The sequence below is a fragment of the Diospyros lotus genome, chromosome 15 (assembly GCF_014633365.1).
Source record: "Diospyros lotus cultivar Yz01 chromosome 15, ASM1463336v1, whole genome shotgun sequence".
Taxonomy (NCBI): Eukaryota; Viridiplantae; Streptophyta; class Magnoliopsida; order Ericales; family Ebenaceae; genus Diospyros; species Diospyros lotus.
This window is the reverse complement of record NC_068352.1, coordinates 28661099-28680095: the sequence shown is the minus strand read 5'-3', so window position 1 is coordinate 28680095 and position 18997 is coordinate 28661099.

Sequence of the window (18997 nt, the reverse complement as noted above, 5' to 3'; positions counted from 1 at the left end):
AGTAAGCCACACACGATGCATATGCCCGTGCTGGATGCATCATAATCAAGCTAAAATGCCCGTGACCAAGCATAACCAAATCATGTTAATCCCTACATGAGCCCGTACCCATGTACACATCAAGCCATGCAACGAGAATAAAATATAAGCAAGCATGCTATAATCACATAACGGCTAAGCAAGTTAGCAGTGCCTGGCACCGGTCAACGGTCAGTGGGTAGGAGAGACTCGCCGGCGGCCTAAGGTAGTCCGTACGACAGTCACTCCGTCACCGAACCGCCGATCCTAGCCCCCACTGCACAACCGTTCCAGCCAGAAAATAACCAAAAATCCAATTAATACCCGAACCGCTAAGAACCTAGTCCCGGGTGAGTACGGCATCATTCCCAACAGGCAGGGGGTGGCACAAACCCCCGTAGGCAACCAACGAATAAAACCCACGAGATCCATTTAATAAATTAAATCTTAAACTAACCGTTTAAAAACTTCATAATTAATTAATGGCCGAAACAAACGAAGGGAGGCCCAATAAATCGCCAACGACAGAAACGACGAGATAGGTAAGAAGAACTTGCCTTATCAGAGATATCCTTAGGCTCGTTGGGTCCAAAAGCAGTAAAAGTTATACAAACTGCAATATCCCAATTATTTGCCAAAATTAATAAAATTGGACGCAAAACGAAATTCTGACCGTACAGAATATTAATTACTAGCTGCTCTACATACCTGGATAATTAAATCTGGAATTAAACGCAATTTAATCTGAATTTTTCAGCCCCAAAATCTCACAATTTACGTCGCGCACGCTGCTGAATTTTCTGCAATTTCCTTACTGTTCGCATGCAAAAAGAACGCCCGAAATCGGGCTTAAATCGGCCAAAAACGAGCGGCTGAGGCGCGGCCACGTGGCAGCGCGCGGGCCAGCCACTGGGAGCCACCGCCATTGACGAAACGACGTCGTTTCGACGTCTAGAGGCTGAATTAAATCAGCCAAAAATCCCCCCCCTCGCGCGCCTGCCCGCGGATTCGAAGCCGCGTCCACCGCCTGGCCGCCTCGCGCGCGACCGCTCGCGCTCGCATGCATCTTCAACCTATATATGCATTATGATATATTTAAGGTGATTTGAGCTCTTTTCTGCAATACACGCCAGCACCCAAAACTTTTCATTAATTGCACTAACGCCCACTTAATTAATTACATTAACTCCCGAAATTTCTGAAAATCCCATTATTGAATTTCTTTTAATTTTCCTATAATTCCAGAAATTCCTAAAACAAATTAATTAATTATTTTAATTTCTTATTTCCTTAAAATCACATAAGTAAATTTTATTAAATCACAACAAATTATTTTAATATTTCCTTTAATTTAAATTACCCCAAAATTAAATTAAATTGGCATTTACGGGGCGTTACAAATCCTCTCCCCCTTAAAAGAATTTCGTCCCCGAAATTCGTACCTGGCTAGGCAAACAACTGAGGATGAAGTCGCCTCATGTCCTCCTCTAGCTCCCAAGTAGCCTCCTCAGGGGTATGCCGCTGCCACTGGACCTTCACATAGGGAATCGTGCGGCTACGAAGCACTTTTTCTTTCCGATCCACGATGCTGGTAGGCAACTCGATGTACGACGCGTCCTCTTGCACCACGAGCGGATGATAATCAATGACATGCCCGGGATCTGCCACATACTTGCGGAGCATCGAAACATGAAAGACATCATGTACATGGGCTAACTGAGGGGGTAAAGCTAACCGGTATGCCAACGATCCGACTCGCTCCAATATCTCGAACGGTCCCACATAGCGAGGACTCAACTTGCCAGATACTCCGAAGCGTCGAACACCCCTCATCGGCATAACTTGAAGGAAAACATGATCACCCACATCAAACTCCAAATCTCGGCGTCGTCTATCAGCATAACTCTTCTGACGGTCCTGAGCTGCCTTCATCCTAGCCCGAATCAACTGGATCTTTTCTGTCGTCTGCTCCACCAACTCCGGTCCAAGTAACGCTCGCTCCCCAGTCTCGGTCCAGCAAAGCGGTGATCTACATGGTCGCCCGTACAACGCCTCAAATGGTGCCATCCCAATACTGGCCTGGAAGCTATTATTGTAAGCAAACTCCACCAACGACAAATGGTCATCCCAGCTCCCATGAAAATCTAGTACACAGGCGCGGAGCATATCCTCCAAAGTCCGAATGGTCCGCTCCGACTGCCCGTCAGTCTGAGGATGGAAGGCTGTACTGAAAGTCAGCTGGGTCCCCATAGCACTCTGCAACGCCTCCCAAAATCGTGAGGTAAACCGAGGATCCCTGTCTGACACAATACTAGCTGGGACTCCATGCAGTCTCACCACCTCATCAATGTATAGCTTGGCCAGTCGATGAATAGGATAGGTCTTCTTGACAGGTAAGAAGTGCGCTGATTTAGTCAACCGATCGATAATCACCCATATCGAATCATACCCCCGGCTGGATCGTGGCAATCCTGAGACAAAATCCATAGCTATGCGTTCCCACTTCCACTCCGGCACAGATAAAGGTCGTAACAATCCTGCAGGCCTCTGGTGCTCAGCCTTAACCTGCTGGCACACTAAACATCGCGATACAAATTCTGCTACGCTCCTCTTCATGCCGCTCCACCAATACTGACGCCGTAAGCCCTGATACATCTTCGTCGCTCCAGGATGGATAATATAGGGAGAACGATGAGCTTCCTCTAGGATCCTCTGCCTGATATCACTGTCACTCGGCACACAGATCCGTCCACGAAACAATAGCAAACCATCGTCCCTCTGACTGTACCCCAATGACCCAAATCTCTCCATATCAGCCATAATCTCGCCAAGCTCCACATCCTGTCGCTGTCGATCGCAAATCTGACCCTCCAGATCCGAATGGATACTCATGGCAGCGCAATAAAGTGTAGGATTGTCTGGTGCCACAGAAATAGTAAGATCGCTCATCTGCTCCAGTAAGAACCACTCTTGCACCATCATAGCTGCAACTGATGCTCCACGGCGACTCAGTGCATCTGCTACCACATTGGCTTTACCTGGGTGATAGAGGATCTCGCAATCATAGTCCTTAAGCAGCTCCAACCAACGGCGTTGTCTCATATTAAGTTCCTTCTGAGAAAATAAATACTTGAGACTCTTGTGATCTGTATATATCTGGACTCTCTCACCATAAAGATAATGCCTCCAAATTTTCAAGGCAAACACGACAGCCGCCAACTCCAGATCATGTGTGGGATAATTCTCTTCGTGCCTCTTCAACTGTCTGGATGCATAAGCATTCACTCGGCCGTCCTGCATCAAAACACATCCCAATCCTGCATACGAGGCATCACTGTAAACAGTAAATAACTCACCACTCCTGGGTATCGTCAGTACTGGCGCCGAAGTCAAACGCCGCTTTAACTCCTGGAAAGACCTCTCACAAGACTCGTCCCAAATAAATCTGACGCCTTTCCTTGTCAACTTCGTCAGGGGCGATGCAAGCCGTGCAAAACCTTCTATGAATCGTCGATAATATCCGGCAAGGCCAAGAAAACTCCGAATCTCTGTCACTGTCATCGGTCTCGGCCAATCCATCACGGCTCTAGTCTTCTCTGGGTCTACTGAGATACCCTCTCCTGAGACCACGTGTCCCAAGAATACCACTCGGGTCTGCCAAAACTCACATTTCGAAAACTTGGCATATAACTGCTCATCTCTGAGCTTCTGCAGAACCACGCTCAGATGTGCCTCGTGTGTCTCAGGGCTCGGTGAGTAAATTAGGATGTCGTCAATGAAAACTATGACAAAAGAATCCAAATATTCCTTGAATACCCTATTCATCAGATCCATGAACACTGCAGGTGCATTGGTCAGCCCAAATGGCATGACCACAAACTCATAATGGCCGTAACGTGTACGAAATGCGGTCTTTGCAATATCCTCATCTCTGACTCGCACCTGATGATAACCTGACCGCAAATCTATCTTGGAAAACATCGATGCACCACGCAACTGATCCAGTAAATCATCCACACGGGGTAGGGGATACTTGTTCTTGATTGTTACCTGATTAAGCTGTCGGTAGTCTATACAAAGTCGCATAGACCCGTCCTTCTTGCGCACAAATAATACTGGGGCCCCCCATGGCGATGTGCTCGGCCGAATAAAACCTTTCTCCAAAAGATCTTGCAATTGCACCTTGAGTTCTTTCAGTTCATTGGCAGCCATACGGTAAGGAGTCTTGGAAATAGGCTGCGTACCTGGCATCAGATCGACCGCAAAATCAATCTCTCGGTGCGGTGGTAGTCCCGGCAACTCATCTGGGAACACATCTGGAAAGTCTCGCACCACAGGATAGGCAGCCAACTCCTTCTTCTCCCCCGCTATCACGGTCACGAACGCAAAGTAGGCTTCACACCCACGTCGAATAAGTCTCTCGGCGTGCATAACCGATATCATCGGCGTAGTCACCACTGGTTTCACACCCCGGTATGTAACAACTGGTCTCCCCGGATGCTCAAATGAAATTACCTTCCGACGACAATCAACCCGAGCATAGTGCCGAGAGAGCCAATCCATACCCAACAGTAAGTCAAAATCCTGGATCGCCAAAACAACAAGATCCCCCACAAATACCTGGTCATAAATCCCTATCTCGCAATCCCTGACCATCTCACTCCCCAACAACACCGTCCCTCCCGGTGTCGAAATAGATAAATCATATGGTAAGGGGTTACACGGGATTGGGATCTTATGTAACAAATGGGGTGCTATGAAAGAGTGGGTGGAACCTGTATCAAATAGGGCACGTACGTCATGGCCATAGAGAGTAAGTATACCTTGCACTATATCACTGCTCTCAGCTGCCTCGGTCGCTGACACTGCAAATACCTGTCCCTGCATCTGAACTCTCTCTGTAGGTCCTGGGCGCTGTGCTGCTGGAAGAGGTAATGGTGCTCCTGCACCCTGCGTCCTAGGTGCAGACTGTCTCTGAACTGGTCTGGGCCCCACACCTCCAGTCCGTGGCCCTCCACTCTGTGCTGGCTGGGTGCACCTGTTCGCTCGGTGGCCCCTCTGTCCACAGCGAAAACAAATAATCTCCTGCCCTGTGGCCGGTGTAGCTGGTGGGGCTGGTGGGGCTGGTGTAGTCGGTCTAGGCGCCTGTGGACAGTCTCTCTTCAAATGCCCCGGCTGACCACAGCGATAACATACATCTCGACGTACCTCCCGACACTGCCCCTGGTGTCTCTGCCCGCACTGCCGGCACTGTGGAAATCCCGAACTCTGGCTGCCTGCATCCCACTTCCTCTTCTTACCGCTGCTCCCTGCACCCTTCAAGACTAACTGCTCTGCTCGGGCCTCCAGTCGATCCCTCTCCACCGCGTGGGCTCGCTGAACAGCTGTAGGGAAGTCAGGGGCCTCAATACCAGCCATGGCATGACGGATCTCTGGTCGTAACCCCCTCTGAAACTTGCTAACTCGACGCGACTCAGGGGTCACTAACTCAGGAGCATAACGAGATAATGCCACGAACTCAGTCTCATACTGCGTAACTGTCTTACTGCCCTGTTGTAACTCAATGAACTCAAACACCTTCTGCTCTCTGATCCAAGCTGGTACATAGGTCTCATTGAACGCCTCGACGAACTGTGCCCATGTCGGACCTCCATCGCCATATCTCTGTCTGGTGGTCTCCCACCACCGCTCGGCGTCACCTCGTAACAAGAAAGTCCCCAGTCGAACTCTGTGGGCCTCTGCACAGTCTATGGATCTCAAATGCTTCTCCACCGCTAGTAACCAATCCTCAGCCACCGTCGCATCAGCGCCTCCACTAAACTCTGGTGGTCGCAAGGCCATAAAATCTCTAAGCACTGTAGCACCTGAACCGTCCCCTGCTCCCGACGTACCTGAATGCGACGCCTGGGCCGTAGCGGTCCTATCATCATGTCTGCGCTCCTGTCGCAACTGAGATGCTGCCAGTACATCTACAGCTCGTAAAATGCCCGCTAATGTCTCCTGCATATCTGGTGGCCCTGGCTGTCTCTGCTCTCCCGCACCTGTAGCCTGAACCTCCGGAGTAGGGACAAGGTGTCCTCTACCTCGTGCCGGCGGTCTACCACGACCTCGCCCACGTCGTGCGTCCATGATACCTAGACAACCCAATTTAATTAGAACGGATTTCGAAATAACAGACACGTCCTAACACTCTAACTCTACCTAACAGCCTTGGTGTACAGTTACTTGTCCCCCAAATAGACTTAATGACGCTCTGATACCAACATTGTAAGCACCCCCATCCGGTCTATCCGAACGAGTGCGCTCACAGAAGGGAAGAGGAATAGACAAAAGACAGAAATGCCCTGGCATGCATAAATAAGAAATTTAACAGCGGAAGCAAAACGGTAAACATGCATGCCCACAAGCACCCCGCTGATACAGCGGTCATGAAGTATATAAAAATACATACAGACCCTGTGCCAACAATAGGAGGTACAAATGACAACCTGGCACAGTCAAAAATAAAAGACAGCGACTCTAGCAAAACATCAGAGATGACGGGGCAGCTAACTGTACACCTTACCAACGCGGCCGGCTGCTAAATGGAACGATCCTCGCCCTCGGCCTTTGCTTTACCCTTACCTGGAATGATGGAAAGCAAGGTGAGTCGCAAGACTCAGCAAGTTTATAAGAAATGAAAGGCTATAAATAAAAGAAGAGACCATCCCAAACACAGCCCCAACAAGTACACACAAGTCATGAGACGCTACAACACAACAGTGCAGTATAGTGAAAGCACATACCGGTCCTTGGGGCCCACACAAGACACCTGGCACCCAAGTCCCATACCAACCTGCCGCTGCCCTGGAAGGCAACAATATCCTCAACAAACCTGTGCGCACTGTCCCGGGGCGGTACTCCCGTCACCCGTATCCACGTCGGTACTCCCGACAACCGAGCCATAGGCTCCCTCGGAACGGTACTCCCGTCCGAGAACTAAATACTATCAGTAGCCATGCAATGCACATAAAATGCAATGGCGTAGTGAGCATCAACGTGATACCAGGCGCCCATACATCCAAGCATCAGGCCATGCTCCGCCCATATAGTAAGCCACACACGATGCATATGCCCGTGCTGGATGCATCATAATCAAGCTAAAATGCCCGTGACCAAGCATAACCAAATCATGTTAATCCCTACATGAGCCCGTACCCATGTACACATCAAGCCATGCAACGAGAATAAAATATAAGCAAGCATGCTATAATCACATAACGGCTAAGCAAGTTAGCAGTGCCTGGCACCGGTCAACGGTCAGTGGGTAGGAGAGACTCGCCGGCGGCCTAAGGTAGTCCGTACGACAGTCACTCCGTCACCGAACCGCCGATCCTAGCCCCCACTGCACAACCGTTCCAGCCAGAAAATAACCAAAAATCCAATTAATACCCGAACCGCTAAGAACCTAGTCCCGGGTGAGTACGGCATCATTCCCAACAGGCAGGGGGGTGGCACAAACCCCCGTAGGCAACCAACGAATAAAACCCACGAGATCCATTTAATAAATTAAATCTTAAACTAACCGTTTAAAAACTTCATAATTAATTAATGGCCGAAACAAACGAAGGGAGGCCCAATAAATCGCCAACGACAGAAACGACGAGATAGGTAAGAAGAACTTGCCTTATCAGAGATATCCTTAGGCTCGTTGGGTCCAAAAGCAGTAAAAGTTATACAAACTGCAATATCCCAATTATTTGCCAAAATTAATAAAATTGGACGCAAAACGAAATTCTGACCGTACAGAATATTAATTACTAGCTGCTCTACATACCTGGATAATTAAATCTGGAATTAAACGCAATTTAATCTGAATTTTTCAGCCCCAAAATCTCACAATTTACGTCGCGCACGCTGCTGAATTTTCTGCAATTTCCTTACTGTTCGCATGCAAAAAGAACGCCCGAAATCGGGCTTAAATCGGCCAAAAACGAGCGGCTGAGGCGCGGCCACGTGGCAGCGCGCGGGCCAGCCACTGGGAGCCACCGCCATTGACGAAACGACGTCGTTTCGACGTCTAGAGGCTGAATTAAATCAGCCAAAAATCCCCCCCCTCGCGCGCCTGCCCGCGGATTCGAAGCCGCGTCCACCGCCTGGCCGCCTCGCGCGCGACCGCTCGCGCTCGCATGCATCTTCAACCTATATATGCATTATGATATATTTAAGGTGATTTGAGCTCTTTTCTGCAATACACGCCAGCACCCAAAACTTTTCATTAATTGCACTAACGCCCACTTAATTAATTACATTAACTCCCGAAATTTCTGAAAATCCCATTATTGAATTTCTTTTAATTTTCCTATAATTCCAGAAATTCCTAAAACAAATTAATTAATTATTTTAATTTCTTATTTCCTTAAAATCACATAAGTAAATTTTATTAAATCACAACAAATTATTTTAATATTTCCTTTAATTTAAATTACCCCAAAATTAAATTAAATTGGCATTTACGGGGCGTTACACTTTTTGTGCGTTCTCGGCCAAGTCGACTCGTCCAGGAGGTCAAGTCGACTCGGGCCAAGTCAACTTGATTTTGGGCGAGTCGACTTGGGCCAAGTCGACTCGGATTTCAGCCGAGTCGACTCTGTCGCAGCTTTGACTACTCTGCGCATGCTTCACTTTTTCGGCCATAAATTTTGACATAGAACTCAGAATTGCGATCCATTTGAAGCGTCATAAACTAGACTTCGAGGGCTTTAATTTGATATATAATATGATATATTTTTGTTATGGTTTGAGTGGTTTAAGGCTTTTCTAAATCTATATTACCCATAATAGTCATGTTTTGGGAAGTTGTTACGTTATGCTTTTGGTTGGCATGTCTGTGGAACTCTCTTATTTTATGTGATGCATTTATATCATTATCTTAGCGCCTTTTATTATTATTTTGGCGTGGCGATTAAGTTCCGCAAGTGTGAGACAGGATATCCCAATGAGCACCTGGCGCGGGTGAGGTGGCCATAAACCCGGCAGGTGATGCTCCTGCCACTATGGTGGCTGATGGATTTTTATATATATGTGTAAGCATCATAGTCATGGATGTGGAGGCCTGGAGGGCCAATGTGGTGCATATTTTTTCATTATTATGAAAAATTGCATGAGCATGAATTGGTGACTTCTTGTGTTATGAGTCACATATGAAAAGAGATGGGTTTTATGTGTGCCTTGTTGCTAAGTAAGGAGATCTATGTATTCATGAGTAATGAAACGGTGCATAAAATGCATAATGAAAATGGCATGGGAATGATTTTATTGATTGGAGGTAAATGGGAAATGCTACTCGTACTTAGGGATTAAGGTCTATTCCACTTTGATTTATCCATGCCTTAACTCTATTTCTCCCTTTGTTGTAATATATGCTTGCTTATGGGATGGTTTTATAAATGAGAATTGAAAGATGTGTTAAATTGTATTGGGGAGTCGGGTGTACTCTATTTTGTTATGCATCCCTTCCTTCTCACTCCGTTGATATATATATATATATTTATATATTTGCCGAGCCTTATGGCTCACTTTGAAATTTGAGTTTGGCAAACCATAAGCAAGTGTATTATTTGAGGATGTTATGTTAATGTCTAGTTTAGAAGGCATGAACCCAAGAGGCGTAGATGTCTGGTAATGATTTTCTTTGACTCTAAGTTATTCATGCCTTCATGTATCATGTTATTGACACTTCCTTTGCTATATACTTGCTGAGCCTTGTGGCTTACGTCGTTTATTTTATCATTCTAGGTAATGGAAGATAGATATTTTTTGGAGCGAGTTCAGATTAGATGTGTACAGAGATATCCTGGCCTCAAAGATTTGTGGGTGTATGTTGTAATACCCCAAGAGCCCAGAGAAGTTAGTATATATCGAGGATAGTGTAAGAAAGGAAACAACACCAGCTGGATACCTTTTGGGCTGAATGTTGGCAAAGAACTTCCAAGTTAAGCGTGCTTGACCTAGGGTAATTCAGGGATGGGTGACCCCCCTAGGAAGTTCAAGTAGGCCCATCAGGGTAAGTTGTTCCGGTCCTTCCTATCGCTCGAGCGGGATGTTACAGGTGGTATCAGAGCCGACCCCTGAGCCTCTGAGCGCCGTGGTGGGGCAAACCTCAGCGATGATGCTGAGTCCTCGAGGGGGGGTGCGTGTAGGCACCTTAGGCGAATCCCACATCGGCCATGCATCGGGGTGAGATCTGGGACCGATTGTAAGGTCTCATGACGAGGACGTCATGTGCTCAAGGGGGGAGAATGTAATACCCCGAGAGCCCAGAGAAGTTAGTATATATCGAGGATAGTGTAAGGAAGGAAACAACATCAGTTGGATACCTTTTGGGCTGAATGTTGGCAAAGAACTCCCAAGTTAAGCGTGTTTGACCTAGGGTAATCCATGGATGGGTGACCCCCCTGGGAAGTTCAAGTAGGCCCATCAGGGTAAGTTGTTCTGGTCCTTCCTATCGCTCGAGCGGGATGTTACATATGTTGAGGGCAAGAAATAGAGGGCTTATTGTATTTCTTTTTTCTAAAAAGCCTTAGTGCCCTTTTATTTCATAATGTATAGGCGGTAAGCCCAAGATGATGATGTATTGAATGATATGTAATTTATTCTAGCTCCTATTGTTAGTAAGCAAATTCGAAAAAGAAATTTCTTGAAAATCTGAGCATCTGTATCCATCTTGAATGGACCTTTTCTCGGACTTCCTATGCTAGCGCGAAAATCCAGGAGCAAGCCTGACAGATCAAGTTATTTCTTTACTTCGAAATAGGTTTGAGCAAAGTAGAATATATGAAAAAAAATTGAATTTTATGCAATTTCAAGAAATTAAAATAAATAGATAAAGATGTTTTAGAAGAGTATTATTTGAATCTTGAAAACATTTTTAAATTTGATGAACTTTCTGATATAGATGGTGTTAAGCTCAAGGGTAAGTAAATATGATTTTGATGATAACAAAAATATTTTTAATATAAATGTATTCTTTATTCATGCAAAATATAAATTTATTTTGAATTAAAAGTGAGTACAAAGAGTAAATTTATTTTGAATTAAAGGTGAATTGTCTTTAGATACGTTTCCTTATTTTGATAATTTATGTTTCAAAAGTTTATGTTTGAATTTTCATTTATTGATAAATGCATTTCTTACTTATGCAAAAAGTATATTTATTTTGAATTAAATGAGAATTACTTTTAGACATGTTTTCTTGTTTTAATAATTTATATTTCAAAAGCTTATATTTGAATTTTCAAATATTGAATTAAAGAATAATTATTTTTAGACATGTTTTCTCTTACTCATGCAAAAAGTAAATTTATTTTGAATTAAACGAGAATTGATTTTAGACATATTTTCTTATTTTAATCATTTATGTCTCAAAAGCTTAAATTTAAATTTTCAAATCTTAATTTTTTATGTAAAAAGTAAATTTATTTTAAATTAAAGTTGAGACATGTTTTCTTATTGTTTGATAAAGTCTAAACATTTTTTGAATTTCAAATTTCATATTAACCTTTTCTTTAATGGCTAGTGTGTTTGGAAGATGTATATATATAGGATAAATATGGAGGCTTAAGATAGAATAAATTTCATAGAGCATTCAAACAAGAGTAAGAATGTTCAAAGTACTAGAAGTGTGTTGATTGGTGGAATTCTCAATCGTTGGTGACTTGTTTGCAATTGTTCTTTGTTGTAAGTTTGTTATTTTTACTCACTTGTTGTGTGAGGGGATTATATTTGCTAGTAGTATGCTAGTGATTCTTGTTTAAGCAAGGGATTGTATGTTAGTTCTAGCTCCAATTAAAAGGTAGTGTTGATTATCCCTAGTGGAATCTCAAATTAAGTCTTGATAGAAAGGATTAGACACTTTAAAGCCGAATCTCTATAAATTTTTTCTTGTTCCTTGTGGTTGTATGATTTTATTGTTATTAATTCTACTGCAATCACCATATATTAAAATCACAAATTTAAGAGTTCTTAAAAAAGTTAAAATTATTAATTTTTCTTTAAAAACTCAGTTCACCCCATCTTGGATATTTTTCTGGGTAACAAATGATTTAGATTTATTTTTAGAATTAAGAGTGTTAAAGAGAAACTTTTCAAGAGGAAAAAAATAGTCCAATGGAAATTGTAACACCCGAGAATAATTTTGAGGATAAAAGTGATATTTGATAAAGGGCATAATTGGAATTTTGGGAAAAATAAGACTATAGGGCACACTAACACAGCTTTGGACGACCGAATTAATCAGAGGGAGTACCTCGGACCCTAGATAGCCAAGGAAAATGGTATAGTATCGACGAGCAATTAAAATTATGATTTTTAGTGATAAAAGAAAGAAGATCGGGAACAGTTTTCGGTACAGCAAAAATACAGCTGCCCAATAGGTCGTATTACCGAATTGCTGTAAACAACATCCAAAAAGTCAACGGAGAGTGTCAAGGACTAGTATTCGATGTATAGAACAACCCTTAAGTGGTTTCAGGTTGAATCGAGTGGATTTAAGGTCAAATAAATGAATCGGGCCTAAGTGTAATTTTCTAAAAATGCCCGAGGAAGGTCAAAACGGTAAATTTTCAGAAATTTCATGGGAGAAATGAGAAGTTCTAATCTTGAGGGTCTTAGTGAGGGTATTAGAAAAGTCAGGGGCTTGAGGTTAAGAGCCAAAATGCAAAAGAGAAATTTCAAAGGGCCAAAGGGTAATTTTCAGAAAATTGTACAAGCATGGCCGATTTGGCCATAGATTTGGCTGGAAAATCCGGTCATTTGGCAGCCTAGGATCGATTGGGGAGTGGCTTAGGGTGGCCTAGGAGGCATGAGGAATAAGCTTTGGCCGAAAATCGGCCACGTGGGGTCAGATTTGGGCTATAAATAGCCAAGGGTTTCGGCCGAATTTGAAGCACCAAATCGCTCAAGTTTAAGAGCGAATCGAGGGAAGCCAATAAGGGGCTTTTGATCCTTGAGGCGAGAGGAGCGTTTCTGGAAATTTTGGTGAGGTTTCGAGGTGTTTTGAGGGTATTTCGAAGGTGGCCGGAAACGGCTAGGCGGACCGCTTACCGCCGCCTGTAACCGGCCATTTGGAGGGCTTTCCGGTGGCCTTTCGGCCTAAAACCGGTGGGGATAGGATCGAATTCTCAAGGGCTTCCGGAGGGTACCGGTTTTGAGGTGATCGGAGCAACCGCCGGCAGTCGGCTCAAGGTAGAAGACGGTGGCGCGTGACTGCCACGCGCCAGCCCAAACCAGTCAGCCACGCGCCTGCGCATGAGGGCGCGTGAGACCTCAGGTAATTTTGAATTTTTTTTATTTTAAGAAAAAAAATAAATTATGAATTATGGTGGAAGAAAATTTGAAAAAATGTTGGAGAAAATGGTCATTTTGTAATTTTCAAAGTAAATAAGGCTTATGAAAAATAGGAAGAGGTATTGAAAAATCCTTAGAAAATTTTGGGAGTTAGGAATTATTTATTTATGAATTGTTATGAAGAGAAATCGAGGAAAAATCTTGAGTAGGTATTTATTAGAATTTTTGAGGAGAAATATAAAGAAAATAGGAAGAAATTATGAAAAAATTGGAAAAATAGGTATTGATATGATTTTGAATAAACGCGGTGACTAGGGTATCGTTGAAGCTCGAGGTTGAAGTATAAGAGCGTCGAGCATAAGAATCGAGGTCAGGCACGCAAATCGAGGCGACTCGCGCTCTTCAAGAAAGTTGAGTTACAAGGTGAGTGTTCGCCCCCAAACTTCAAGTAACATGTGAATGGTTTTACTGTGAGTGTTTGTCCCTTTGGCTTGATTTATTGTCCAAACGATTATTTTCACGTGCATTAAATTTCGTTCGGTAATTGGCATACATCGAAAGGTTGTTTTAAGCTATGCATGTTATGATTTTCGACCATTGGCTTGTTTTGTGTCGTCCATGTGGGATGTGGGTTGTTAAACTATGACGTGGCCCAGAGTGACAGCACTCGGGATGCGTACCTAAGATTAATGCTAGGTGACCCACTTGGGACGGGGCTGAGACGGACTTCACCCTACGGGACCCAAGTGGCGGGGCTGAGAGTGGACACCACCCCGATTATTGGCTCAAGTGGCAGGGCTGCGAGTGGACACCATCCTAGGATCCTTTGAGCAATAGCATTAATGCCGAGGTGACGTTGATTCCGAGGATAGTGCGAATGTGACACTCTTAGGGCTAGGGTTGCGTTGAATTTTGGAATGCTTTTGAGTGGAAGCGTAAAGCCTAACGATGACAATGGGGTGATTCCCAGGTTCATATGTCGAGGTTGTCCCTCTTAAGCATGATCGGTTTGCCAATGGGTCGATGTGGTCGTGTCGCCTTTAGAGAGATTGCATTTTCCCCGGTTAGGGCTAAATGCGGTGTGGGATTCTCTTAGGCTGGCGCATGTGGGATTTATCGATTTTGGAACATGATTTTGCATACATTCAAGGAAATGTTTTTGAACTCTCACTTAGATGATTCAGCATCTAATTTGGACTATATCCCTGGAATATTCAAACGTTCCAGGTGAAAGCTGTGGCGCCAAGGGAAAGAATGTCACCGAGATGTAGCTGTGATCATAGGGTTTAGTCTATGATTACGATGTTAAGAAATTTTGTAACATTCTGATATTTTCATGTGAAACATCGATTTGGTTAATGTAAATGGAATTATCAGTTGTATATATATCTGAGGTTTCGATCTTACTTTCGCTGATGTGATTGATAATACCTGTCTTAGTCTATTTTGTTATACTGAGAAGGTACGATCGGGATTGTCGGGAAATGAATATCGAGAGACTTATGTTGTGTGTTTGATGTAAAAAAAGAAAATAAAATAAAATAAAATATTCCCAAAATCTCGAGTTAACGCTCGTTGTGGGAAAACGGGGCGTTACAGAAATTCTTCAATACATCAAAAGAGTCAATTATTTTCTAAATGTATATATTGGTTATAAAATATTGTTTATAATTATAGTTTCACTAGTTTATGCATAAAGAAGTTTTTCAAAATTGAAATTGATAAAAGTATATTTGAGGTTAACTATGCCACAAGAAAAATTGAATGGATTAGTTATATTATCCATTGAACATGATTATTAGATAAACTTAATTATAGAGATTTTATAAATAATTTTGCATCTCCAAAGGCAAAAAAAATTAATTTTACATAAAGTTGAACATAGTTCAACACGTGTTTGTGAAATTAAAATTTGTTCATTATTGGTAAATTTTATCTTTTGAATGCTATATCAGTTTAATGTTTTGTTTTATTTCCTTCTATAGGGAGAATCAGGAATGTATAATTTTTTACTCGATTCACCGAGCTTTTTAGAGTTTCAAGAAAAATTAGTTTTATTTTTCTTTATTTATTATAGTAGATTGTTTGGTTTTTTTTATTTTTTATCTTTGAGACATTATATTTTAATTGAAAATTCATTATCGTTAAAAAATTATCGTATTTTGTGGTTGATTGAACTTAATTTTTATATTTTTAATTTAATAAAATGATAAAATTTTCTCTTAAAAATGTGTATTATTTATTTTATTACAAAAAAAATTAATATTCTTAAAAAGGTCTCAACAAATTTTTTTACCTAAAGACTCTAAATTTGTTGAGTCGACTCTGGATGAGAGATCTAATCATTAGCGAATGGCAAGTGAGAATGAGCGACGCGTTAATGGAAATAGCAAAATCGAAGACAAGAATAGTAAAATTTGATGATATTTATTTCAAAGAAAGTAATATATGGACATAAATATTGAAGGGAAATATTGTATGCTACAAGTTTTACAAATAATTTTTATAAATCGAAGTAATACACATAAAATTATAAGAATTTTATTTATATTTGTAATAATTTTATTTAAGATTAATAATAATTTATAATAATAAATAATTTTATTATTAATTTTAAATGAAATTACTATAAACTCAGATAAAATTATTATAAATTTAGACAAATTCTTGTCATGAGCAAAAATGTAACATAAATACTCAACCTAAAATAATTTTATTTTAAAAAAACTAATATATATTTTTTTGCATTTTTCCTACCCGTCTATTCTAATATAAGAGCCAAATGGAGCCAAGAACTCATTACTCATTTATTTTGTCCTACCTTTTCAACAATGATAACTTTAATTATTAAATAGTAGTTGTATATTTCAGGATTAATTACAAAAAAAAAAACTTACATTTTATTATATTTTTAATTATGTACCAAATTAATCAGCACTACAACAAAAAAACATACGTCCTTTGTTCACCGTATTTTTCTCTACCTCCATCCACTTCACAAACCCCTATCCACATGAAGGGCAATGTTGCTTTGTGGGACATTCCGACAAATTGTGACCAGAACGTCTACAGCTATGACAAATTCCTCTATTCTTTCTCGTCATTGTCAAATTCTGCAATGTCTACAATCACAACCAAATAATAGTTCAGCAATTTCAACCGTCTAATATAAACTAACATAAAATTAGATAATAACACAAGTACTTCACTTTTTAAAATGTTTCAACCAAAACTATGATTTCAAATTAATGTAGCTTAATTTATGCATATCAACCTATCTAACTTAAAAGCTCATCAATGCTTGGATGGGTAAGCAATATAAGGAGAGATTTAAACAATGAACCATGGGTTAATCAAAAGCAAAACCATATTGCTCCCATTGGCAATGTCACATAATTAGAGTAAATATATATTGTTTTTGCTCAATATATGATATCACATTGGCAATGTCACACACCATTACTATGAAATTAAGCATATGCTTCTCAAATTGATATCATATCATAAGGCTAATGTCACATAATTAGAGTAAATATATATTGTTTTTGCTCAATATATGATATCACATTTGTCCTTCAGCAAGCAGAGCCTTCAATAAGAAGACTTAGTCAAAATTTCTCACATTCAACCAAAAAAAAAAAAAAAAATTATGCATGCATAATATAGGTTAATGTAAGGTAGAAAAGTAGTATTGGTATACTCTGTAGATGTGGTTCAGATTAGTTTTTTGACTGTTATGGCATGAATAATCAGATACCTCCTAGATATAGATATTCCCTAGTGTAGGTTATATCTCAAAGAATCATCAAGATTCATTTTATGCATGCATAAGAGGAATCTTCACAAGTCATTTAACATAGATTTGCAACATTCTCTTAATGTGTGGGTACTAAATGGATTTGATTCATGTTTGTTTGTTATTACCCGGATTCTCCACATATACTACAAAGCTTATAATAGTTTTGCAGTTGATAATGGATCAAGGAGGCATACGTTGTACGCTAGATAATAATACATTTAGATTTTTGATAAACTCGTCCTACGTGGCTATTTTCTTACTTTAGTACTTTGCAATTTGGCAAGTCTTTAGCTTGTGAATCTAATGTGTGTTTTCTTTTCTTATTTTTTTCTTTTCCCTTGCACACCTTCATCCTATTTCGATTTTGATTGGCCTCATCATCTTTGGAGGAGAAGGTGATTTGTGATTTTTTTATTGCTATTTTCACATAATTCATGACAGTTATTTGTTCCCATGCCATTACTATATCTTTAATTATTTTCTAAATGCAGCCATTATTAGTTACAAGACTCTTGGTATAATTGGTGTTTATGCCGCATTCAAATATCACAATGAGAGCCATATAAGTTAATGTAATATGCCAGTCACAGCATCACAAATATCACAATGAGAGCCATATTATCTCTTTATGAAAATACAAATTAAATGTCTGAAATGTTTACCTCTTCGGGTAGGTGCGATTGGCCAGCGGGTGGGGGGCTTCAAAGATCGTTGGTCGACGATGAGGGATGTAGTGGCCAGCAGGTGGGGGCAAAGTAGTTGCAACCAGTGGTGGCCCCAGACAGTTGTGGGGTTCGTGGGTTGTTGCGATTGGGTGCGGTTGCTGCTAGGCGATGCGATTGAGCTGAGAGAGACGACCGCTCCTGGTGTTCTGGTGGTCTCGTCGACGGAGCTAAAAGAGACGACAGATGCTGGTGTTCCGGTTCAGTTGACGAGAACGACCATCTTCGGGCAACTACTGAAATGATGATGAGGAAGGGGGTTTGACGACCATCTTCAGGCGGCTACTGAAAGGATGAGGAGGAAGGGGGTTTCAATCTTCGGGCGGGAATTGAAAGAGCCAGGACTTGGAAGGGGTTTCAGGGTTTCAATGGTTTTTGTGAAATATTAACAAAAACTGAGGGCAATTTTGTCAAATGATGGCCTTTCTGTAAACCCGTCTGTAACTTCTTTCTGGTTGTCTAGAATTTCAGAAAGTATATTTGAGGTTAACTATGCCACAAGAAAAATTAAATGGATTAGTTATATTATCCATTGAACATGATTATTAGATAAACTTAATTATAGAGATTTTATAAATAATTTTGCATCTCCAAAGGCAAAAAAAATTAATTTTACATAAAGTTGAACATAGTTCAACACGTGTTTGTGAAATTAAAATTTGTTTATTATTGGTAAATTTTATCTTTTGAATGCTATATCAGTTTAATGTTTTGTTTTATTTCCTTCTATAGGGAGAATCAGGAATGTATAATTTTTTACTCGATTCACCGAGCTTTTTAGAGTTTCAAGAAAAATTAATTTTATTTTTCTTTATTTATTATAGTAGGTTGTTTGGTTTTTTTTATTTTTTATCTTTGAGACATTATATTTTAATTGAAAATTCACCATCGTTAAAAAATTATCGTATTTTGTGATTGATTGAACTTAATTTTTATATTTTTAATTTAATAAAATGATAAAATTTTCTCTTAAAAATGTGTATTATTTATTTTATTACAAAAAAAATTAATATTCTTAAAAGGCCTCGACAAATTTTTTCACCTAAAGCCTCTAAATTTGTTGAGTCGACTCTGGATGAGAGATCTAATCATTGGCGAATGGCAAGTGAGAATGAGCGACGCGTTAATGGAA